We start from the raw sequence: 27,202 nt of genomic DNA, 5'->3' as shown, positions 1-27,202 counted from the left end.
TGTCAGAGCAAAAACCAAGCCATGAGGTCAAAGGAATTGTCCGTAGAGCGCCGAAACAGGATTGTGTCCAAGCACAGATCTGGGGAGGAAGGGTACCAAAACATTTCTTCAGCATTGAAGGTCCCCAAGAGCACAGTGGCCTCCATCATTCTTAAATGGAAGAAATTTGGAACCACCAAGACTTTTCCTACAGCTGGCCGCCCGGCCAAACTGAGCAATCGGGGGAGAACCGCCTTGGTCAGGGAGGTGACCAAAAACCTGATGGTCATTCTGACAGAGCTCTAGAGTTCCTCTATGGAGATGGAAGAACGTTCCAGAAGGACAACCATCTCTGCAGCACTCCACTAATTAGGCCTTTATGGTAGAGTGGCCAGGCGGAAGCCGCTCCTCGGTAAAGGCATATGACAGCCCGCTTGGAGTTTACCAAAAGGCACCTAAAAACTCTCAGAACATGTGAAACAAGATTCTTTGGTCTGATTAAACCAAGATGAATTTTAGACAACTGCATTCGCATCTGGGTTGAATAAATCTAAATTAAAGAAGATATCAGAATTGGAAATGTTGTTAACTGCATTTAGTGCATTCTCAACAAACACTATTTTCAGACCAGGTAGCTAATACTCTTTCTAAAGTCAAGACAGCATTTATTGATAACACAGAGAACAGAATTTTCCATCCATCAAGTTAGACTCAACCATTCATTCCATGGTAATTGTCCCAGTCCTTTTCTGGCCAACAAGATATAAAGTAATGATCAATTAGCTGAAATAGCAACTATTGAATCTGAAACAGTGGAATTACGATCAGAACCCAAATGAATCAATCAAAGATTATCCCGTTGCTATAAAGAACCTCTGATTGTAAATCCACACCAAGCCAGATAGTCCTTTCGATAAGAATTAACAACTCTTCTTCTCTCAACAGAGGAAGCCACACTCAGTGAAGTCAAAAAGGCATTGGATAGAATGAATAAAGGCCAATCACCTAGATGGGACAGTATTTCTTCTGAGTTCTATTTTAAATGTTGGAATCAATTAGGTCCACTACTGCTCGAAAGTATTAACATAGCCGTTCACAAAGGTTAATTTGGGAGAGATGTGAATACAGCACTAATTTCCCTTTTATTAAAGGTCCTGAATAGTCATTCTGATTCCCATGTAAAATAGCCTTTTGAGTGACTAAATATCACCCATAATACTTTTGGGGGATAGAAGTGCAACAAAATATATTAAGTACTTTTTCTCTCATGGCTAATTATCAGGAAGTTTGAAAAGACAGGCTGAGTGGGCGGGGAGCTTATATTCATGAGCTCTCCTTGACTGACAGCTCTTTGAAATGCCTAAATGAAGAATCTTGGATGCAGTGTTGCAGTACTCATCTCAAGCAAATTTGGTGATACACAAAGCAACTCAAACAACATTGGAATTGCATCAATTATGTTATTATTTTTTTGAGGGGGTAAGAGAATATGTTATTAGTGTATTAAAATTAGACTTAGGGTGATGTCATCCTAGCCCCTTAATAGTGTTTGACATGGGGAGGGGACAAGTAACTTTACGATAAAACTTTATCAATGTAGAAGTAACAGTCATTTTTCATAGATTGGTCATCATACTTTCATCTGGTTTCATTCAAATATCATCCTGTCACGCCCTGACCATAGAGAGCCTTTTCTATTCTCTATTTTGGTTAGGTCGGGGTGTGACAAGGGGGGGTGTTCCTTTCTAGGTGTTTTTGTTGTCTATGTTGGCCTGGTATGGTTCCCAATCAGAGGCATCTGTTTATCGTTGTCTCTGATTGGGGATCATATTTAGGCAGCCTTTTCCCACTGGGTTTTTGTGGGATCTTGTTTATGTGTAGTTGCCTGTGAGCACTCCATAGCTTCACGTGTAGTTTGCTCTTTATTTTTTTGTTTTTTGTGCGTTTCACTTCAATAAATATGTGGAACCCAGATCACGCTGCGCTTTGGTCCAAGTATGCTTCCAACGACGATCGTGACAGAAGATCCCACCACCAACGGACCAAGCAGCGTGCCCAGGAGGAGCACGCCCCGGTGTCGTCGCTGTCCCTCCTTCGCTGCTTCCGCCTGCTTCCATGGCAGGCTTTTGTCTCCTGCCATTATGTCGTCCCAAGTCCAGGATGTCCTCCACTCCTGGCTTTCCTCCCAGGCCCAGGATCCTTGGCTGGAAAATGGCTGTATGGTTTTCTGTGACTAGGTGCTGACCTAACATAATCGCAAAGTGTGCTTTCTCCGTAAAGCCTTTTTGAAATCTTTTTGACACAGCGGTTGCATTAAGGAGAAGTTTATCTTTATTCGTATGTTTAACACTTGTATCGTTTATCAATGTTTATGATGAGTATTTCTGTAATTTGATGTGGCTCTCTGCACTTTCACCGGATGTTTGCTTGAGATAATGCATTTCTGAACTTAACCCGCTAATGTAAACTGCGATTTTTGGATATAAATATGAACTTTATCGAACAAAATATACATGTATTGTGTAACATGAAGTCCTATGTGTGCCATCTGATGAAGATCATCGAAGATTAGTGATTAATTTATTCGCTATTTCTGACTCTCCTTGGCTGGAAAATGGCTGTATGGTTTTCTGTGACTAGGTGCTGACATAACATAATCGCATGGTGTGCTTTCGCAGTAAAGCCTTTTTGAAATCGGTCACTGTGGTTGGATTTACAAGAAATGTATCTTTAAAATGGTGGATAATACTTGTATGTTTGAGGAATTTAATTATGGGATTTCTGTTGTTTTAAATTTGGCGCCCTGCAATTTCACTGGCTGTTGTCGAGGTGGGACGCTAGTGTCCCACTTGTACCAGAGAGGTTAATAAATGCATCATCAGAAAAAAAATCTCTCGACGCAGAAAAAGCTTTTTATAGACTAGAATGGTCATATCTCTAGTCTGTCTTGGAACATATGGGAATTGGCTCCAATATCATTGATATGATTAAAATGCTATACGTCAACCCCTCAGCTATAGTTATAACAGGAAATATCTGCTCCGCTCTGTTCAGAATCACTAGAAGTAGCAGACTAGGCAATCCAATATCTCCTTTGCTATTTTTATTATACCTGGAATCCCTGGGCCAGGTAATTAGTAAATCAGGAAATTTATTTATTTTAGGAAATAAAACCAATTTCCTAAAATCTACTGATCACTTCATCTCATTAAACACATACAATATTTTAGTATATCTATCTCAATTGCTCCCCAAATGCATTACAGATCATAAAGAAGTTCAGCTTAATCTCAAATTATAACATGAATCTAACTAAATTAGCCAGTACCGCCTCTCAATCTCTATTTATGGAACCCCAATAATTTCCCTTTTTAAATATTTCAGAGTAGATATTTAACCAGGCAAGTCAGTTAAGAACAAATTCTTACTTAGAATGACAGCCTACCCCAGACAACACTGGGCAAATTGTGCACCGCCCTATGGGACTCCTAATCACAACTGGATGTGATACAGCCTGGATTCAAACCAGGGACTGTAGTAATGCCTCATGCACTGAGATGCAGAGCCTTAGACCGCTGCGCCACTCGGGAGCCCATATATATAGATATATTTCCTTCCTTAGATAAAACCATTGTCAGAAACAGGCAGAATATCTATTGTCAACAGGAATATATTGCCACAGCTGAATTTCTGTAGTTCAATGCTTCTCATTGCTCCCCCTTCTGTCTATTGGAATAAATAAAATACACAGTTTAAATGGCAAGGAAAGCGATCCCGGATAAAATTTACAAATTTACAAAGCAAGAAAGACATTGGAGGACTATCCATACCAAACTTTACATTGTATTTCCAGGCACGAGCATTTTGACCCATTCTAAATAGGTTTAGACATGATTCTATCGCCCCCTGGCTGAGTATAGAGAGAAATATGGTGTCTCCCAATACCCTGGAAGACGTGGTGTTTACTGATACAGTTGAAGTCAGAAGTTTACATACACTTAGGTTGGAGTCATTAAAACTCGTTTTTCAACCACTCCACAAATTTCTTGTTAACAAAGTTTTGGCAAGTCGGTTGGGACATCTACTTTGTGCATGACACAAATACATTTTCCAACAATTGTTTACAGACAGATTACTTCACTTATAATTCACTGTATCACAATTCCAGTGGGTCAGAAGTTTACATACACTAAATTGACTGTGCCTTTAAAGAGCTTGGAAAATTCCAGAAAATTATGTCATGGCTTTAGAAGCTTCTGATAGGCGAATTGACATAATTTGATTCAATTGGAGGTGTACCTGTGGATGCATTTCAAGGCTTACCTTCAAACTCAGTGCCTCTTTGCTTGACATCATGAGAAAATCAAAAGAAATCAGCCAAGACCTCAGAAAAAAAATTGTGGACCACAAGTCTGGTTCATCCTTGGGAGCAATTTCCAAATGCCTGAAGGTACCACGTTCATCTGTACAAACAATAGTACACAACTATAAACACCATAGGACCACGCAGCCGTCATACCGCTCAGGAAGGAGACACGTTCTGTTTCCTAGAGATGAACGTACTTTGGTGCGAAAAGTGCAATTCCATCCCAGAACAACAGCAAAGGACCTTGTGAAGATACTGGCGGAAACAGGTACAAAAGTATCTATATCCACAGTATAACGAGTCCTGTATCAACATAACCTGAAAGGCTGCTCAGCAAGGAAGAAGCCACTGCTCCAAAACCGTCATAAAATAGACTACGGTTTGCAACTGCACATGGGAACAAAGATCGTACTTTTTGGAGAAATGTCCTCTGGTCTGATGAAACAAAAAAAGAACTGTTTGGCCATAAAGACCAAAGTTATGTTTGGAGGAAAAAGGGGGAGGCTTGCAAGCCGAAGAACACCATCCCAGCCTTGAAGCACGGGGGTGGCAGCATCATGTTGTGGGAAATAAAGTGGTGATCCTAACTGACCTAAGACAGGGAATTTTTACTCTGATTAAATGTCAGGAATTGTGAAAAACTGAGTTTAAATGTATTTGGCAAAGGTCTATGTAAACTTCTGACTTCAACTGTACGTATATGGTAGCCTGGCAAATCCCCGAGCTGACAAGGTAAAAATCAGTCGTTCTGTCCCTGAGCAAGGCAGTTAATCCACTGTTCCCTGGGCACCGATGACGTGGATGTCAATTAAGGCTGCCCCCCACACCGCTCTGATTCAGAGCGGTTAAATGCGGAAGAGACATTTCAGTTGTATACATTCAGTTTTACAACTGACTAAGTATCCCCCTTTCTCTTTATATATACAGTAATACACAAAAGTTTGGACACACCTACTCATTCAAAGGTTTTTCTTTATTTTTACTATTTTCTATATTGTAGAATAATAGTGAAGACATCAAAACTGAAATAACACATATGGAATCATATGTTGGCTGCTTTTCCTTCACTCTGTAGTACAACTCATCCCAAACCATCTCAATTGGGTTGAGGTCGGGTGATTGCATGGCTCTGTGCCACAATCTCCATAGACAAGCATTGGCAGTAAAATGGCCTTACTGAAGAGCTCAGTGATTTTTAAGCGTCGGCTGGAGTGGTGTAAAGCTTGCTCCCATTGGACTCTGGAGCAGTGGAAACTCATTCTCTGGAGTGATGAATCACGCTTCATCATCTGGCAGTCCGACGGACAAATCTTGGTTTGGTCAGATGCCAAGAGAATGCTACCTGCCACAATGCATACTGCCAATTGTAAAGTTTGGTGGAGGAGTAGCAATGGCCTGGGGCTGTTTTTCATGGTTCGGGCTTGGTCCCTTAGTTCCAGTGAAGGGAATCTTAACGCTACGGCGTACAATAAAATTCTAGATGATTCTGTGCTTTCAACTTTGTGGCAACAGTTTGGGGAAGGCCCTTTCCTGTTTCAGCATAACAATGCCCCTATGCAGAAAGCAAGGTCCATACCGAAGTGGTTTGTCGAGGTCAGTGTGGAAGAACTTGAGTGGACTGCACAGAGCCCTGACCTCAACCCTGTCGTGTCTTTACTATCATTAATGTGATGACGATTATTTTATCAAATAAATTAACTATGTTTAATTATTATGATGATTAAATTAATGCTGTAACAATTAACTCATTAGAATTCTTGGGACAACACGGAAAAAGTTAATTTAACGTGTTACCGTTTTCTGAATTAACTCTTAAAGATATAAAGATCTCTTACATTTCAGTCATCAACCAGTCATTAATTAATTGTTACCTTCTATCAGTCTCATTCTGAATGTTGCAAAACTCTTGGATATCTGCACGAATCCTAGCATAAATTATGATCAGCGATATACAAATTGGCTTAATTATTTATTTACTACTCACTAAATAATCACACAGAATTACATAAACACACAAACAGGATAGCTTTCACATTGATTACTACACAACGCAATGAAAAGTCCCTTGTGGACTAACCCGATATGACGGCTTGGTAGACAATGGAAAGGGGTAGGGGCAGATAAAGAGTGGGAAAGACAGAGTGGGAGAGACAGAGAGTGGGCTTATTGTACATACATGTGGAAAATACGGCCATCGTAAATATTGATATTTAGCACCCTAATAACCGCTCATTCGGATTTCGAAATGCAACACATATTTATGTTTGTATGTCTTCGTTGTCTCTGTTGAAATCGCCGGTCCATATGGGGAGTAATTCGCCAGAAGTCTCTGGTTTGTCCACCAGAGATCAAAGTCTTTCGTAGTTGGAGCTTGTTCCGCGGGCAATATTCGTTAGACTAGTGGTGAGAGGAAATTGTTCTTTGTCTCTCGTCTTCGGTCGAGTTTACAAGACTATTCTACATATACAGCTGCAGACTGTGAATGTGTATTTCTTGTAGTTTTCTTAACCATTTCAACGTGTACAGCTGACGCTGCACGTAATTGGTCTGTATTTAAATTGCCAACCATTTCAACATGTAGCCACAGCTCCATGCTTTCTGGTCTGATGTTAATTTGGTCATGGGGGGGGGTTATGCACTCTGGAAAAAGGGGCGTTCCATGACGCCGACATAATGTCTGTGCTCACGTGGGTGTGGACTGGTTAAGACTTCATATGAAAAACAATTCTCTCATTTAGAAGGCTAACATCAAATGACATCTTCTCACAAATAGTTTCATATTTAATCATATACTGTAAGTTCCCCAACATTTAGATGTGAACCTGACAACTGGGAAATATAGACATTCAGAGATACAGTTATGTTGTTTTACCATCCTTAATGAGATCTCAAAACAACAACTGATCTGACATAATTGTTCTTTAAGTACCCACGGATCCTTCCAACTGTTTGGATTACAGAAATATTGTTTCATTATCCAATCTGTTGATGTTCAAGTTTGGCCAAGTGTCTCTCTGTGCACCACAGTAACAAATTCCAATCTCGATACTGCAGAGCCCAAAGGCAGAGATTTTACGACCGGTCATGACAACCCCACGCCTTTGGGATGAATTCAAATCAAATCACATTTTATTGGTCACATGCACATATTTAGCAGATGTTATTGTGGGTGTAGCGAAATGCTTTAGTTCTTAGCTCCAACAGTACAGTAGTTTCTAACAACTCACAACAATACACACAAATCTAAAAGTTAAAGAATGGATTTAAGAAATATATATATGTTGAGCACTTGTTGGCTGCTTTTCCTTCACTCTGCAGTCCAACTCATCCCAAACCATCTCAATTAGGTTAAGGTCAGGTTATTGTGTTCGCCAGGTCATCTGATGCAGCCCTCCAACGCTCTCCTTCTTGGTAAAATAACCCTTACACATCCTGGAGGTGTGTTGGGTCATTGTCCAGTTGAAAAACAAATGCTAGTCCCACTAAGCACAAACCAGATGGGATGGCGTATCACTGCAGAATTCTGTGGTATCCATGCTGATTAAGTGTATCTTGAATTCAAAATAAATCACAAAGTGTCACCAGCAAAGCACCGCCACACTATCACACCTCCTCCTCCATGCTTCATGGTGGGAACCACACGTTGAGAGATCATCCATTCAACTACTCTGTGTTTCAGAACCAAAAATCTCAAATTTGGACTCATCAGACCAAAGGACAGATTTCCACCTGTCTAATGTCCATTGCTCGTGTTTCTTGGCCCAAGCAAGTCTCTTCTTCTTAATAGTCATTTTGTAGTAGTTTCTTTGCAGCAATTTGACCATGAAGGCCTGATTCAAGCAGTCTCGTCTGAACAGTTGATGTTGAGATGTGTCCTGTTACTTGAACTCTGTGAAGCATTTATTTGGGCTGCAATTTCTGAGGCTGGTAACTCTAATGAACTTATCCTCTGCAGCAGAGTTAACTCTGGGTCTTCCTTTCCTGTCGCGGTCCTCATGAGAGCCAGTTTCATCATCGCGCTTGATGGTTTTTGCGACTGCACTTGAAGAAATGTTCAATGTTCTTAAAATTTTCCGAATTGACTAACCTTCATGTCATTAAGTAATGATGAACAGTAATTTCTCTTTGCTTATTTGAGCTGTTCTTGCCATAATATGGACTTGGTATTTTACCAAATAGAGCTATATTCTGTTTACCACCCCTACCTTGTCACAACACAACCGATTGGCTCAAGAAGGAAAGAAGGAAAGAAATTCCACAACTGAATTGAAATGCATTCCAGGTAAATACCTCATGAAGCTGGTTGAGAGAATGCCAAGAGTGTGCACAGCTGTCATCAAGGCAAAGGTTGGCTACTTTGAATAATCTCAAATTTGGTTACTACATGATTCCATATGTCTTATTTCATAGTTGTGATGTCTTCAATGTTATTCTACAATGTGGAAAATAGTAAAAATAAAGAAAAACATTGGAATGAGTAGGTGTCCAAACTTTTGACTGCTACTGTGGGACAGACACTTTGAGCAAACTTCCTTTATATTTTTTGGGGGACTATCTATGTAGTAAATATTTTATTCAATGCATTTCTATTGGCTAATAGCAGTAATGCCAATTTCAATGTTACATCCAATAATTTTTAATATATTTTTTGATAACTAAAGGGTTGGGTTATTAAAAAATATCTGAAACTTTGAACATCCCACGGAGAACCATTAAATCCATTATTAAAAAATATATATATATGGCACCACAACAAACCTGCCAAGAAAGGGCCGGCCACCAAAACTCACAGACCAGGCAAGGAGGACAATAAGCAAAAAGGCAACAAAGAGACCAAAGATAACCCTGAAGGAGCTGCAAAGCTCCACAGCGGAGATTGGAGTATCTGTCCATAGGACCACTTTAAGCCGTACTCTCTACAGAGCTGGGCTTTACAGAAGAGTCGCCACAAAAAAGGCATTGCTTAAAGCATTCGCCAAAAGGCATGTGGGAGACTCCCCAAATATATGGAAGAAGGTACTCTGGTCAGATGAGACTAATATTGAACTTTTTGGCCATCAAGATAAACGCTATGTCTGGCGCAAACCCAACACCTCTCATCACCCCGAGAACACCATCCCCACAGTGAAGCATGGTGGTGGCAGCATCATGCTGTGGGGATGTTTTTCATCGGCAGGCACTGGGAAACTGGTCAGAATTGAAGGAATGATGGATGGTGCTAAATACAGGGAAATTCTTCAGGAAAACCTGTTTCAGTCTTCCAGAGATTTGAGACTGGGACGGAGGTTCACCTTCCAGCACGACAATGATCCTAAGCATACTGCTAAAGCAACACTCAAGATGATTACTGGGAAACATTTAAATGTCTTGGAATGGCCTAGTCAAAACCCAGACCTCAATCCAATTGAGAATCTGTGGAATGACAAAGATTGCTGTACACCAGCGGAACCCATCCAACTTGAAGGAGCTGGAGCAGTTTTGCCTTGAAGAATGGGCAAAAATCCCAGTGGCTAGATTTGCCAAGCTTACAGAGACATACCCCAAGAGACTTGCAGCTGTACTTGCTGCAAAAGGTGGCTCTACAAAGTGTTGACTTTGGGGGGTGAATAGTTATGCACGCTCAAGTTCTGTTTTTTTTGTCTTATTTCTTGCTTGTTACACAATAAAAAATATTTTGCATCTTGTAAATCAAATGGTACAACCCCCCCAAAAATCTATTTTAATTCCAGGTTGTAAGGCAACAAAATAGTAAAAATGCCAAGGGGGGGGGGGGTGAATACTTTCGCAAGCCACTGTATGTCTCCTTTCAGCACCAATTGGTAGATTGAAAAATACTCTGATGTTGTATATTATTTAGGGTAGGACATTTTATGAATAATAAAAAAAATGAGGTTTTGAGTGCCTTTATGCACAAAATATATTGGTGAATGAAAAATACAGTGGTCTGATTCTTCCTGAAAGCTGCCATATTCAATTGCTCAATCCATTAAATATTGGAAGCTGAGAAAGGTTTACAATTGGGGTTGAACAGTAGTCCTATGCATCTACCCTAATAATCCTTACTAATTATTGAACTGTGATGACAACAGTCCAGTCATTGTGAACCGTGCACCAGGGTCCAGGTTTAAACTGCTATGTATGGTCTGTGTTCCATAATTATTCAAACAGACAACATGTCCAAAATGATAATATGATCCACTATTGCCAGTGATCCTCAGGAACAACCACACAAACTTTAGAGAGGAAAGAAAGGTGAATATTTAATAGAATGATGCAAAATGTAAGGAAACTAACACTAAAGTGACAGTTGTATGTGGGTATAACTGATGGTGGCTACCAATATTGGTTAATATTTAATAACAGCATACAAATAGTAAAACAAAAAATATAATGAATAGTCTGAGTATATAATTAAAACATTCTAGAAATCATAAATCAACTCGGTAGGTTTGGCGCTATACTGTTATTTGCTCATGGCTTCAAGTTTATAGCTTTGGTCTCCAAATGTCACCCCTGCAAGTTATAAGGTCAGCATTTCATAAACTTCACTTTGGAAAAGGTGATATGTTAATATGCTTCATTTTTATCTATTGCATCTTAGCCCATGCCACTCTGACATTGCGCATCCATATATTCATATTTATATATTCTTATTCCATTTCTTACTTAGATTTGTGTGTATTAGGTATTTGTTGTGGAATTGTCAGATATTAATTGTTAGATATTGCTGCACTGTCGGAACTAGAAGTACAAGCATTTCGCTACACACGCAATAACATCTGCTAACCATGTGTATGTGACCATTTTTTATTTTATTTGTATTATGCTTTTAATCCCTGCCCTCAGCCTCACAGGATACGTTTTGCCTCTTGCCTGGTAAAATGTGTCTCGTAAAATAGAGGTTCAATAAAATAAATTTTATTCTGAAGACATTTAAGTTTAAGTTTAAGATTAAGTTTAAGATTAAAAGGAAACAATTTATTTAAAGCCTTATGTGCTTAATCATTTATATTTGATGATTTATAATTTATTGTAAGCTTGTACAGTATGAGCCTTTGTAATGTCTGATAACAAGACTTATACTGTGGGATGTCTCTGAATTAACATTTCAACTGACTGAAATGGCTGGTATTTTGTTCCTTATGAAATGATTGAAGACATTGCTCATGCATTATCTAACTGCAGACTTTAAGTCAAGTGTTAACGATTTAAAGCCATGACTTTAGAATGCATTAGTTCTCTCTCTCTCTCTCTCTCTCTCTCTCTCTCTCTCTCTCTCTCTCTCTCTCTCTCTCTCTCTCTCTCTCTCTCTCTCTCATGAACACTCCATCAGAAGGTGTCTTTGTATAATGGACATTTCTCCTAACCTTTCTATAGAATCATAATTACCTGCCACTGTTCTGTTCTGTTGTTCTGTCTAACTAGAGCAGAATCAAATGAGTCTATTCAGAGCTTAATGAGTCAAATCCCCTTGGTAATGGACTGTCGTTTGTGCCTTATGTCACGTGAAATTAAGAAGGTGGGAACAGTACGTTCAAATAACTCTTGGGGCGAAATTACCTGACACCGGCATTGCAACAGGAGTCTAAGATTTGTTTCTAATTTATGTTTTGTAACCTATCGTTATTATATAGCTCACCTGTGATTTGTGATAATCCTTTGGAGACCCATTAAACGGTTAAGAAATACATGGTTTGGTATTTGTATTGCTATGGGCAATGGAAAGAAATGTTATTATCAATTTCAATGAACCACCCAGTTTATGAATAAATGTTTAGCATTTCTGCCTGAATGACGTGCCCAAAGTAAACTGCCTGTTGCTCAGGCCCTGAAGCCAGGATATGCATATAATTGGTACCATTGGAAAGAAAACACTTTGACGTTTATAGAAATGTTAAAATAATGCAGGAGAATATAACACAATAGATTTGGTAGGAGAAAATCCAACAAAAAAACAACCAGAATTTCTTTTTGAGACCATTCTCTTACAATGGAAAGTATAAGGGCATACTGAAAATTAACTCCCTGGATGCAATTTCTATGGCTTCCACAGGGTGTCAGCAGTCTATGTTCAAGGTTTTAAGCTTGTAACTTTAAAAACGAAGAAGAAATATCAGTTTTAGTACAGGGACAGTCTTGGAAATGTGTGTTTGCGCGTGCTTTGAAGACAGGACGCACCTGCTAAAATCGGTTTCCTACTGAACATACTTAATTTCGTAAGAAATATGATCGTTTATTACATTTTAGGATATCTGAGGAGTAAATAAAAACATATTTTGGCTTGTTGAAACAAAGTTTAGGGGGAGATTTTCGGATTCCTTTCTCTGCATGTTGAACGAGTGGATTACTCAAATCGACGGCGCAAACTAAACAGACTTTTTGGGATATAAAGCAGGATTTTATCTAACAAAACTACACTACATGTTATAGCTGGGACCCTTTGGATGACAAATCAGAGGAAGATTTTCAAAAAGTAAGTGAATGTTTAATCGCTATTTGTGAATTTATGGAACTTGTCCCGGTGGAAAAATATTTTGATGTGGGGCGCCATCCTCAAACAATCGCATGGCATGCTTTCGCTGTAATAGCTACTGTAAATTGGACAGTGCAGTTAGATTAACAAGAATTTAAGCTTTCAACCGATATAAGACACCTTCAAACTCAGTGCCTCTTTGCTTAACATCATGGGAAAATCAAAAGAAATCAGCCAAGACCACAGAAAATAATTGCAGACGTCCACAAGTCTGGTTCATCCTTGGGAGCAATTTCCAAACGCCTGAAGGTACCACGTTCATCTGTACAAGCAATAGTACGCAAGTATAAACACCATGGGACCACGCAGCCGTCATACCGCTCAGGAGAGCTCTCCTAGAGCTGAAAGTATTTTGGTGCGAAAAGTGCAAATCAATCCCAGAACAACAGCAAAGGACCTTGTGAAGATGCTGGAGGAAATGGGTACAAATGTATCTATATCCACAGTAAAACGAGTCCTATATGGACATAACCTGAAAGGCTACTCAGCAAGGAAGAAGACACTGCTCCAAAACCGCCATAAAAGTTTGGCGGTTTGCAACTGCACATTGGGACAATGATCATACTTTTTTGAGAAATGTCTTCTGGTCTGATGAAACAAAAATAGAACTGTTTGGTCAAAATGACCATTGTTTTGTTAGGAGGAAAAAGGGGTAGACTTGCAAGCTGAAGAACACCATCCCAACCGTGAAGAACGGGGATGGCAGCATCATGTTGTCGGGGTGCTTTACTGCAAGAGGGACTGGTACAATTCATAAAATAGATGGCATCATGAGAAAGGAAAATTATGTGGATATATTGAATCGACATCTCAAGACGACAGTCACGAAGTTAAAGCTTGGTCGCAAATGGGTCTTCCAAATGGACAATGACCCCAAGCATACTTCCAAAGTTGTGGCAAAATGGCTTAAGGACAACAAAGTCGAGGTTTTGGAGTGGCCATCACAAAGCCCTTACCTCAATCCCATAGAACATTTGTGGGCAGAACTGAAAAAGCGTGTGCGAGCAAGGAGGCCTACAAACCTGACTCAGTTACACCAGCTCTGTCAGGAGGAATGGGACAGAATTCAAGCGTGTGGAAGGCTACCCAAAACGTTTCACCCAAGTTAAACAATTTAAAGACAATGCTACCAAATACTAATTGAGAGTATGTAAACTTCTGACCCACTAGGAATATGATGAAAGAAATAAAAGCCTAAAATCCTTCTCTCTACTATTCTGACATTCCCATGCTTAAAATAAAATGGTGAGCCTAACTGACCTAAGACAGGGAATTTTTACTAGGATTAAACGTCAGGAATTGTGAAACTGAGTTTAATATATTTGGCTAAGGTGTATGTAAACTTCCGACTTCAACTGTATGTTGCACTGCTTGTCCTCTGTTGTTGGGAAGGTGACCAAGGGGTGAACGGAAAGGTAAGGGAGCCACCAGCTGTTTGACTTGTCCATGATTTCGCAGAAGATGTCATCTTCGACAGATGGGGGCTGGCTTACCATCGTCTTGTGTTCTTTCCAACACTTTGCATCCGAGGTCTTCCGTATCTCTAGTTGCTCTGTATGCTGTTAGCGCAGGGGCTAAGGAAGGATGTGCAGCACGTTTGTTTTGTAGATGCTCACTTTAGCTGGCTTGCGAGCTCTGTTCAGACATACCTCACTGACGATGACCCAGCTTAGGTCTAGACATTGTGCATTCTGCGGCCCATTGTACAGCTCTCTGACTTTCTGCACTTTCAGGATATCTCTTCCAAGCAGGAGGAGGATTTCTGCATATTGGTCGAGTTCTGTAATCTTGTCTGCGACTGGCTTCAGAGGAGGGTCATGACTTGCAATTTCAATGGACTTGCCTTCCATTGACTCGATGTAAACTCAGCAAAAAAGAAACGTCCGCTCACTGTCAACTGTTTATTTTGTGTAAATATTTTTATGAACATAACAAGATTCAACAACAGACATAAACTGAACAAGTTCCACAGACATGTGACTAACAGAAATGGAATGCCTCCCCGAACAAAGGGAGGGCCAAAATCAAAAGTAACAGTCAGTATCTGGTGTGGCCACCAGCTGCATTAAGTACTGCAGTGCATCTCCTCCTCATGGACTGCACCAGATTTGCCAGTTCTTGCTGTGAGATGTTACTCCACTCTTCCACCAAGGCACCTGCAAGTTCCCCGACATTTCTGGGGGGAATGGCCCTAGCCCTCACCTTCCAATCCAACAGGTCCCAGACGTGCTCAATGGGATTGAGATCCGGGCTCTTTGCTGGCCATGGCAGAACACTGACATTCCTGTCTTGCAAGAAATGACGCACAGAATGAGCAGTATGGTTGTTGACATTGTCATGCTGGAGGGTCATGTCAGGATGAGCCTGCAGGAAGGGTACCACATGAGGGAGGAGGATGTCTTCCCTGTAATGCACATCGTTGTGATTGCCGGCAATGACGATAAGCTCAGTCCGATGATGCTGTAACACACCGCCCCAGACCATGACGGACTCTCCACCTCCAAATCAGTCCCGCTCCAGAGTACAGGCCTCGGTGTAACGCTCATTCCTTCAATGACAAACGTGAATCTGACATCACCACTGGTGAGACAAAACCGCTACTCGTCAGTAAAGAGCACTTTTTTTGCCAGTCCTGTCTGGTCCAGCGACGGTGGATTTGTGCCCATAGGCGACATTGTTGAAAGGCCTCTTTAGTGTCCTAAGTTTTCATAACTGTGTCCTTAATTGCCTACCGTCTATAAGCTGTTAGTGTCTTAACGACCGTTCCACAGGTGCATGTTCATTAATTGTTTATGGGAAACCTGGTTTAAACCCTTTACAATGATCTGTGAAGTTAATTCATAAAAATCCAAATAATTTTGAAAGACAGGGTCCTGAAATTGACGTTTCTTTTTTTTGTTGAGTTTAGTTGCATGCTCTCCTGCCGGATGTCTCCACAACTCCTGAACATGTCTTCAGTGTATGGAACGGAATACCTCTGACCGCAAAGAGGTTGAAGAACTCGGGTTCTTGTTAAAGACTTGTTACTTTGTTAGTCTAGGACAGCGTACATTCTGACTGCCTTCTCTGTGGCCTGCGGAATACACTTTGACTAAGCATATCTCGGAGAATGATCTAGAGCTGACTGCCTCCACAGATCTCAGTGCACTTCGAGGTTACTGCAGATGTTGCACTCCTTTTGCTCGTTGCCATGATTTTCCTTGGTAGCGGAGTCCTCTGTTCTCCATGGGGTGGACGGATGTGTCACTGTCGCATTCTTTGCACAGCACCGCTTTCCCAGTCTTTTGCGAGATGACTGGTTGAAGCACAGTTTAAGGTTGTCCTTAAAAGAAGATTAAGGCTCATCTAGTGTCTTGCTCCTGAAGCTGTGGTATTTTCTCAGCAGATGGGTCCTCAACTTTCTTCCCTGATAGACTAGTCTGGTTGGCTTCAGACTCCTTATGGACACTGGTGTTCTGTGTTCTTTGTTGTCCTTCACAGATGGTTTCTCAGTCTTTGCGGAGCTGGAGCCTCCTGTGGTCAAGAAGGCAAAGCTTGGATCATTGTCTGTCTTTGCTTGTTTAGGATGAACTTGGCGTAGAAGGAACAAATGGTGGGAATGCAACCCCATGGTCTTGTATTTTTATGCTTGTGAGATCCATCTTTCTTTTAGGCTGTAGGGAAGCTTCTCCAGGATATTATTGACTCTGTGAGCTGTGTCCAGATACCAGGGGCCTGGCAGGTGTCCACCAGCTTAGGCTGCCCCCAAGCTCTCACCCCTTTTGGTTGTATTTGTTTGTTATCCTAGGAATATCTTCAATTTTCTTCAGAAGTGCATTTTCGATTACTTCAGGTGAACCTTAGCAGTCTTCAAGTCTCTGCCATACCATTGTGAGCCCTGCTATTGTGTTGTGGACATGACCCAATCTGATTCTCTCGGCCTGCTCAGATGACTTGGGCCCGAGCCATTTGGAGAGTAGGTCCAGCTCTTCTCTTGCTGTCAGATTTAAGTCTTGGGTGCTGCTAAGAAATAATGATTTCCTGGTCCATAAGTTTTCTGGGTGATCATCAAACTTCAGAAGGCCAGAACTCCTTTCATGACATATCAGGTACTTGGTTACATCTGTATCTCCTGACATATCGGGTAAGTCCTGTCTGGGTGAATCTTCTCTGGGGGCAGCCGCAGTGTTTGACTCTGGCTGGCGAGAAGGCAGGTGGGCTTGGTTGGACCCTCTTATGTGATTGTTCTCTTACACTGATAATTTCTCCTATGTAGCCTATAATTGTATTCTGAAGTCGATAGATTATACCGTGGGATTGACGGGTAGGTCTCTTCTTGACTTTTCACATCGGAGGTCTGGTTCTGTATTGAAGCGTCTGGCTGTATCAATGTTGACCACTGCTAACTGGACCTTCAATGGTCTCTATGGCTTTGTGTCACAAGGTGGTTGATCAGAGTACATGGTTGTGTGTGACTGTATATCCTCACGGGTGCATTGAGTTGCGCTGAGAGGTGTCATCTGTCTATCTTTCAGACGGCGTGGCCATCTATTTTCATCGGCAGCTGCTTTGAGAACCGCAGCTATGGCTGCTGTGGCAGCTTTCTCCTGCTTGAGCATTTGGAAGTCTGCCTTTACCCCCTCCTTTCCTCTAGCTACTTCAGCTGTAACTCTATGATGCTCTTCTATGCAGCCTTGTTCTCTTATGTCAGCTTCCCATATTGCAAAAAAAGTCAGTGCACGTGCAGCATCTGCTTTTGCACAAGCCCTGATGTCTGCAGCACTAGCTGATGACAGGTTAGTGTCTCGATTGTCTAGAACTAATGCACTTAGATCTGGCTGCTTCAGCACTAGCTGATGATAGATCAGATGCATTAGTCTCTGGAGCTTGAGCAATGTGACTTGGTCCCCAACGTGTTGTATGTGCTGTCCTCTAAGTCTGGATGCTGAAGGATGTCTGGTGTGTTTCCTTGATCCTCTGGTTGTATAATGAGCCGGGTAACCTCTCTGTAGAGTCTGATGGCTGAAGAGGCTCGACGTGTAGAAGGAATCCACTCTTCCTTTGGCTGGGCCCGCCGTGTAGTCTTTTTGCTGTTCTGCTCTCACGATATGTGTAAGTATTAAGCTTGGCAGACAGCTTACAACTCCCAATAAAGACCCTGGAGGCAGGAGTATCGTTTTGAGTCTTTATTGAGAAGTATTTTTACAAAAACGAATCTTTATCCAAGGCCTCGTAAGTAAGAAAGGTGACGCTCATCTATATGTTGCCATAATGGGAATGAGCGCTGAACAGGAAGTTAGCTGATTTAAAGTTACAGTACCCACGTTCTATTCAGAGTAGAGCAATAGAGTGCTATAATACTATGTACAGATAGACATACATTTATCAGAACAAATTCGGTAAAATGTACTGTATTATGCTGTAAAAAAGTCAATGCTACCATAATCGGGACTAATTAATGGGTGAATGAAATTCATTGAGGAGTTCTTTCTTTTTATACAGTCTTTTACTGCAATTACAAGGGATTGGTGCAAGCAGGTTGATTGCTAGGTAAAGCATTATCACATTAAAGCATATTGACTATTTGGTGTTTCACATCACTTGCACTTTAAGAATGCAAGGCTTTCAAATTGGCAACGACTACAGGGCATAGATTTTAAAAAACGACAGGGCGGAATCATTTAAGGTTTAAGAGTAGCTGCCACTCCAATCTGTCCCCTATACATTTTATATTGATGGGGCACTATAACCACATATGAGTTAAATTGGTACAGCATTCTCACTCACGGGTGAAACAAATATAGCCTCTTACAAGGCATGCCTCAAAATATGTTAATTAAGCAATAATACATGAGAGGCCCACAGCCATGATAAAAATGTCATAACACATGGACTCAAGTGTATTGCTTTTATACAACAAGTTACCAGCATTAAAAATCAAGATTCTTTCCCAAACCATGAATTTTTCAACAAAACATGATGCTACATTCACTAACACTGGTTGTCAAGTGACATTTTAGGCATTCTCTGGTAGTTAGTTGTATTCATATTGACTGCCATGTAAAGCAAAATTACCCAAGCACTGGTTGATAGTTCCAGAACTATGGCTGTCCATGGTTCTGAAAACAGGGCACGTCTGGTCTATGCATAGGAAAATTGAATTTCAGATCGAAATATTGTATAGGGGTGCTGTCCAACTGCGCTGAAACATTGTAGCAAAGACATTGATACATCAGAACAGAAACCACAATGACAATTTTTTGGGGGATTCTCACCACATCGACAGCTATTTATTTATGATACTGAATTTCTAATTTCCACGTGGCAGAGCTCGTTCTCATACATGCAGCCTTAACGCTTCTCTTTCCAATGGATTTTTGTGGTTCTTGGTTTCTTCATTTCTTGGCTTCAGTTTGTGAAGTGCAACTGCAAATCAAACCACACCTTATTCAGTAGGTGGTGTTGCAACTCTGGAGAATATTTCCCATCTCCTGTTTTGAAACAGTTGCCAGATCGATGTTTATCCCCTTTTCTGACAGCCATTCCAGAAAGCACACTGTGCAGTTGGTTTGTCTTGATGTAGCTAGCTTCTTCATTTCTCTCCCTTTCTATGTCTATAGCAGAGCTAACGTTTTCTGATTTCTGCATGTCTAATGTTAACACTAGGCTAAGGTTGCTGGTCCACTTGCTCTTGTTTCATTTCTTTAATATCCTCTTCCTCCTATTCTTGTTGGCACCATTCATTAAATGTTAGTGGATAAAACAAATCAAATGTAACTTTAAAATCGTCCATGAAGAGTTACAGGTGCTAAGACTAGTAGTTGTAAAAGTTGTAGTGTTATTGCATTGCTAGGTAACGATGCCACCTTATATGTATGTTGTCTCATATCATGGGCATTAGAGGCTCTAACAATGTGAATTCCAAACCACCCGTTGTATAATGAGCCAGAAACAACAATACCATGCACCCACTAGTGGTCAAAGGGTTTTTGGCACTCCAAAGATATGGTACGGTACTGTATTCTGTGGGGTGGAATAACAGTGCAATTGTTCAACAATGTACCAACATTTACAGTATGCTGCAGTAATGTTTCATATTTTTTTTACTTTTTATAATACCTAAAATTACCATATTAATTAGTTTTCCATGACCGTAAGGTATTTTCAGGAGACGTGGCCTATTAGGGGCCTGGCATTCAGATAATTATTTTTGGCTAACCTTAAGAGTAAATGTCTTTCCTGTTCATTTAATGTTTGTACACTGCAAATGTATTTTCTTGGAATATTTTTGCGCATCGTAATGACATAATTATTTAGCTATCCCAACATTGGGATATACATTTGCTCTTGAGGATCTCATTGAGTCAAGTGTCGGATTTCAACCTTAATACTGAACAAAAACATAAAAGCAATATGCAACAATTTCAATGATGCTACTGAGTTACAGTTCATATAAGGAAATCAGTCAAGTTAAATAAATGAATTAGGGAAAGGGGGATACCTAGTCTGCTGTACAACTGAATGCATTCAACTGAAATGTGTCTTACGCATTTAACCCAACCCCTCTGATTGAGAGGTGCAGAGGGTTTCCTTAATCGATAGCCACATTTTTTTTACCTTGTCAGCTCGGGGATTCAATCCAGCAACCTTTTGGTTACTGGACCAATGCGCCTACCCGCCAGGCTATTAGTCCTAATCTATAGATTTCACGACTGGACAGGGGCGCAGCAATGGGTGAGCCTGGAAGGGCAAAGGCTGTGGAGCCAGGCCCAGCCAATCAAATGACTTTTTCCCCACAAAAGGCCTTTATTCCAGGCAGAAATAGTCCTCCGTTTCATCAGCTGTCCGGGTGGCTGGTCTTAGATCCCGCAGGTGAAGAAGCCGGATGTGAAGGTCTTGGGCTGGCATGGTTACGCGTGGTTTGCGGTTGTGAGGCTGGTTGGACATACTGCCAAATTCTCTAAAACGAAGTTGGAGGCGGCTTTTGGTAGAGAAATAAACAATACATTCTCTGGGAACAATTCTGGACATTCCTGCAGTTAGCATGCCTATTGCACGTTCCCTCAACTTGAGACATCTGTGGCATTGTGTTGTGTGACAAACTGCACATTTTAGTGGCCTTTTATTGTCCTCAGCACAAGGTGCAACTGTAATGATCATGCTGTTTAATCAGCTTCTTGATATGCCACACCTGTCAGGTGGATGGATTATCTTGGCAAAGGATACATGCTCACTAATAGGGCTGTAAATACATTTTTGCACACATTTTTTTAGAAAAAAGCTTTTCGTGCATATGAAACATTTCTAGAATCTTCTTTCAGCTCATGAAAGACTAACACCTTGCATTTTGTGTATATTTTTTGTTCGGAACGGAATTACATTTACTCTCATGGGTTCTCAAAAATAACTACCTGAAAGGCCCACCCCTACTAAGCCACACCTTTAGTTCTCTGAGCTGACCTGCTAGGTCATATCTCAATAACCCAGCATCAATAACCCAGCAGTTTTTGAAGAAAATAACCCAACTAAGTGACCCACGACTGCAACCCAGCAGTTGGGTCAAACAAACAAACTTGGATGTCAAGCAACCGGCTGTTTCCCCGGCACTTGTGATGGGCAAAGTATTATGGTGGAAAATACAACATGTTATCCACATTGCTTTATATTAGAATGTATTCTTATATTAAGTACTTTCACTCTGTTCTTATGAGAGGATTATCTGAGGCTTAATGCTGACAGTGGATTTACGATGCCTTGGTGATAAAACCTAAATACTGCGTTCCATTCCGTGATTAGTCTCTGCATGAAATGTTGGCGCTGTGTTAGGCAGACTCTCCCTCCAGTTTTTCTCCCACATGGCAGATGAATACTGGACTTCATAATTTGAGGGAATGACCTAGTATAAACAAGCAGTAAATGACCTAGAGACAGAAACCTGGCACAATGTAAATCTTGATGTCTGTTGCTTGATAGCACAATGTACCTTTGTATAATTCTACACATCTGGTGTGTGTCGTGAACATTCAGGAGGATGTACTTTGCTATAAAATGCTGTGGCTCAGCTCTGCTCATTGAGCTCTTGGCATCACAATTCAGAGTGTGGGATCGACCAGCTTCATTATTGCAATAATTAATCCATATTAAAGTGTGATTGTTGGAAGAGATCTAAAAGTCTCTCTCCTTCGAATCAAATATTCCACGACAATTTTGGAGACGAGGAATATGGGTGACTAACTCCATTTTGTTGCTGATAGATCTCGGGGAAACCCTGGAGGGAGTTTCGGGGGATGGATACATCATTTCGAACAAATAGATTTTAATAATTAAACATTAATTGAACATTGTTAATGTTGAGTGGGCAGTTCAGGCAAAAATATTGAGTGGGCAAGAAAAAATGTCACCTTTATGTCATTTCTCCTTTAAAAGTTGCGGCACACCATGCGTGCTGCTGCAGCATTCTGTGGCATGTCATTTAATTCTCAGCCATTTCCTTCTGTTACTGCAAGTTATTGCTAGTTTGACCACCAGAGGACATCTTTGAGAAGCATTTGATAGTATTCTGTATTGGCATTACCAGAGAATTTAAAACCTTTTTTGTAATAACATAGTATATGGGATTGATCTGAAGAAATTTGGCATAATTTGATTAATATTATGGTGTTTCCATTCAGAGAAATTGTCAGTTTGTAAATTCAGACCGTTTCACTCTCGGAGCGCACACTGGACATTCGGGCCGAGGAGTAGGGTTGGCTTGAGCATTCTGGCCTTACCTTGGGGACTTGACTGCCGTTGTAACGTTGGCTAGCTACTTCCAGACACAAATGAGACCACTCGTGACCATTATACTCGCCCTAGTAGAGCTGATAAGGCAGTTTTCGTGTTAACCAGAGCGTGGGTGACTGTAAATGTGCTGCTGGAAACAAGTGAATGCATTTTTCTCGATGTTTACTGACACTGGCCATATTTAACGGGTGTTGAGGGCTCGTTAAGTAATTATTCTGCGCTCTGATACCCTCAGACGAGAGTGCTCTGAAATCCGTGTTGTTAGTAGGCTGGACACATGACATTTAACATTCTATTCTGATAAAAACTAGTTCATTGCTTCCGCTGTGGAGCCCAGTTTCATAATATGACCATATTTCCCAGCTGCATGCCGTCGTTTTGAAGTAATCGCGAAAAACCAGGCCTTCTTTTAATGCATTTTTCACCCTGCCAGCTCCTATTATTCTATTGAGCACCGTGACAAACTCGCCTTCCGAATGTTCTATTCCTAGCTTATTGTTCAACGCAACAATGCCTGCTTTGCTATTGTTGGCAATGAGACCTGCTCACGTTGTTTTATAGTTAAAATGTTAACAACAAAAACATTGGAACTCTGCGGTCTTCCCATTGTTTCCTATGGGGGAAATATAGGCATGTCTGTCTATTTCACCAAATATCTCGCAATGTGTACATTTAGATTGTTTTCATGTCAGGTGTTACCGGTGTGAAATGGATAGCTAGTTATGGGGGTGCGCGCTAATAGCGGTTCAATCGGTGACATCACTCGCTCTGAGACCTTGAAGTAGTTGTTCCCCTTGCAGAGTCTGGGCAGCGAGCTCGTTTGTCATCGATCGCTAGACCAGAAATATACATTTTTATTTCCCCCCTACATTTACATTACACAGACATAAGCACAGTTGACAAAATCGAGGTACGGATGTTTACATTCTACACAAGTCGTTTTTTTCCAGTTTCGTCCGACGAACAGATTGTAGTGGTAAAATATACATTTTTTAAATGGAATTCTAAGCATCACTCCAGTCAAAAAAGGCTCTGCGAACTTTCGATTCCATTAATTTGCTATGGGCTCGCGCTAGTGTTCCAGTTTAGCAAAAATTCTTAAGCCGTTTTTCAGCCTTGGGTAAATTTTAACTTGTTCTATTGTCCAGCCTATAGATAGCCAAAGTGAATTTATGAAAGCACCCGAATGTCCATGAGAAAGCACAACGACTATTCCATTTAGCTAAGCTAAGAATGACGAGAATAATCAAGTCAATAAACGTTGGGTAGTTAGCCTATAGTTAATATACTGGCAAGTTTGATGTATAAGTACTAACGTTAGGTAGCTAGCTAACATAACGGTACATACTGCTGTAATGATATGCTATGTAGTTTGTGAGGACAGCGTAGCTAACAAATTGTCAGCCAACATAACGTGTAAGGTGACTTATTTGAAAAGTCATTACTGTATTACATTGAGTAGCAAGGTACCCCTTGGTCGTTAGGGCAAATCTGATCTGTAATAGGAGGGGGGTTTCACACCTAGCTATTAGACTATTCTTTAGTAAAGGTTGAATAGTCTATTGTTCAGCTATTAGCCCTCCTCCTCAATTTGCAACAAGATGCTATTCCCATCTCATTCAAAGGAATGACGCGAGTTCCCTCTTCCACGTGTCGTCATTCTGCTCCTGAGTGGCTCGCTTGTGGGTGTGCTGGCAGGATAATGCAGCAACTTCGGTTGTGTGTCAATTCTGAATACAGTAGCACGTTTGTATGAAGGTGTGGTTATTCACATGCAAATTGTTATATGCTATGGAGGTACATTTGTGCCTTTTTGTCGAGTAAAACCTTCTTTTGTTTTTTCAGTCAAAAATAATTATTCTGAAAGCAACTTTTTTCCTGACACAAAGGAAGTCAGAGGACACCTACGAAGATAGCATCTCAGGTAAGCAGCACTAGGCTGTATTGACGTATCCTAAAAATGACATCTGCTGCTTTAGATTGAACAGTCAATCTCGGTTATTGTTTTCATATCTATAAAAAATAAGCTGTTTTCTTTACCTTCAGAGAGCAAGCTGACCAAGGGGTCAAATGTAGATATTGCCAGATGTTCACTGTCCGAGGAACAGGCCGTGGAAGCTTTATTGCAGGCAAGTGTCCATAACCAGAGGTAATTAAACTGTTGTGTGTCCTTTTTCTCCATCTCTGCCTGTCTTGTTGTACATGGAACCTGTCTCACATGCATTAATTAAAAAACCCTTAAAATGTCAGCTACTAATTTTAAGATTTACACCACATAAACACAGCCATTTTCACTGGACTATCTGTTGCTGCCAAGTCATGATTTCCCTGGGGGTTAGCCTTGCAACAACCAAGTGGTGAGACACATAGCTCTCTATATTTAAATGTTTCCGGTACACTCCGATAGGCGTCTGCGTCACATACAGTATCTTCTACTGACATTATCTTCTATTGTTTGTCCTCATGTCTGTTTTTCAACATAAAATACTTTGTAGTCACTTAGTGTGGACACCAGGTGAGACCAAACACACACACACAATAACAGTATCTCTTCTTCACTTCATCCCTCTCCCTAAATCCTCTAGGTTATATTAGCTGTTTTGGTGAACCTCTCCCGCATCTGAACTGGCTGACGGAGGGCACAGCATGATCATAGGTGAGATGTCACTTGGTCGGGTCAACAGGAAGTGTTATTAAAAATGCTTTACATTGAAATACAGACAGATGTAGTAGTCCCAGAGTTAATGATCCAAGGTCAGTTTTGCATTTCACTTCCTGATTTAAGATGACTGACCGTGTTCGAACAAAAAAAACAAGGCTTAATCCTGCTCTCTATCCATTTGTCACTTGTCTGCAGGTATGTTTTGATGTGAGAGGAAGCCAGTCCCATCATCGCCACCTTACCCGCTCTTAAGATAACCTTCGGGCCAACTGGGGGCCCAAGGCTGGTTAGGAAACGCCGCAATTGTGATGAACTGAGAGAATGTTAGGGTAGCACTGTAATTCATGAATCATATGCTGTCTGCCGCTGTCCTTACTTCTTTCCCTTTGGCTTCTACACCTCTCTCCCCACCTCGTCTTTCTTCCTAATTTTATAATGCACACCATATGTGCATTGAAGTACAGAATGAACTTGTATTTATATTACAATTATCATAATTATTATGCATTTATATATTTATAACACCTGGATAATAAACTTCTTTCAATAAAGCATTTCACATTCTCCACTGGTTGAAATTAAGTATCTCATTGAAATACTATCCTGTGTCCTCAGATTAATGCAGATGAAGGGAGTTATATATGCATCGTTTTTTTCTGTATATATGAATTACAAATCAATCATGTTTCTAGTCTATTGCATAATTACAATGTGTAATCATTGATGTCCCCAGGAGCAGGAGTGGTAAACACTGTTGAAGTGTATAATTGTAATACATACTGTACATGCAGACACAGCATCATTCAAATAATAGTTTGATTTGACTGAAAAAGAATGTCTCAGAGATTCATACCTGAACTGCACCTTTATTTGCCAAGGAAGAGTACAATGATCAGTGAACTATATTCAATGTACAGGCAACAATATGGGAATCTCATGCGTGGTAATAACTACAGTGCATGTGTGTAGGACTTGTATCCTTGGCACATAGTTAATATATTCTACTCTATCCATAGGCTTCATTAACTTCTTGACGCTAGGAGGCAGAATTTTTATGTTTGGAAAAATAACGTTCCCAATGTAAACGACGTATTTCTCAGGTCCAGATGCTAGAATATGCATATAATTGACAGAGTAGGATAGAAAACACTCTAAAGTTTCCAAAACTGTCAAAATATTGTATGTGAGTATAACAGAACTGATTTTGCAGGCGAAAACCTGAGGAAATCCAACCCGGAAGTGACTCTTATTTTGAAAAATCACTGTTACATTGCCTGCCTTTCGTCCATTTAAAGCGATATCAACAGATTCCTTTTTCTATGGCTTCCTCAGGGTGTGAACAGTCTTTAGACATAGTTTCAAGCTTTTATTCTGAAAAATGAGCGAGATTTATCAAATCGCGTTGGTGGATAGACGGATGTCCTTCCATTAGTTCATGTGCGCGACACTGATAGCTCGACATTTTCTTTCTCTCCTTTCTTGAATAGTTTACAGTCCGATTGAAATATTATCGATTACTAATGTTAAAAACAACCTGAGGATTGATTATTAAAAACGTTTGACATGTTTCTACAAACTTTATGGATACTATTTGGAATTTTCGTCAACCCTTGATGACATGCCTAAGGCTGTGGAATACTGAACATAACGCGCCAAACAAATGGAGTTTTTTTTATATAAAAATAATCTTTATCGAACAAAAGGAACATTTATTGTGTAACTGGGAGTCTCGTGAGTGCAAACATCCGAAGATCATCAAAGGTAAGCGATTAATTTTATTGCTTTTCTGGCTTTCGTGACCAATCTATATTGCTGCTAGCTGTTGGTAATGTTTTGTCTAGTGATCGATAAACTCACAAACGCTTGGATTGCTTTCGCTGTAAAGCATATTTTCAAAATC

This window comes from Salvelinus namaycush, chromosome 4 (genome assembly GCF_016432855.1).
Source record: "Salvelinus namaycush isolate Seneca chromosome 4, SaNama_1.0, whole genome shotgun sequence".
Lineage (NCBI taxonomy): Eukaryota > Metazoa > Chordata > Actinopteri > Salmoniformes > Salmonidae > Salvelinus > Salvelinus namaycush.
Note: the sequence above shows the minus strand (reverse complement) of the source record.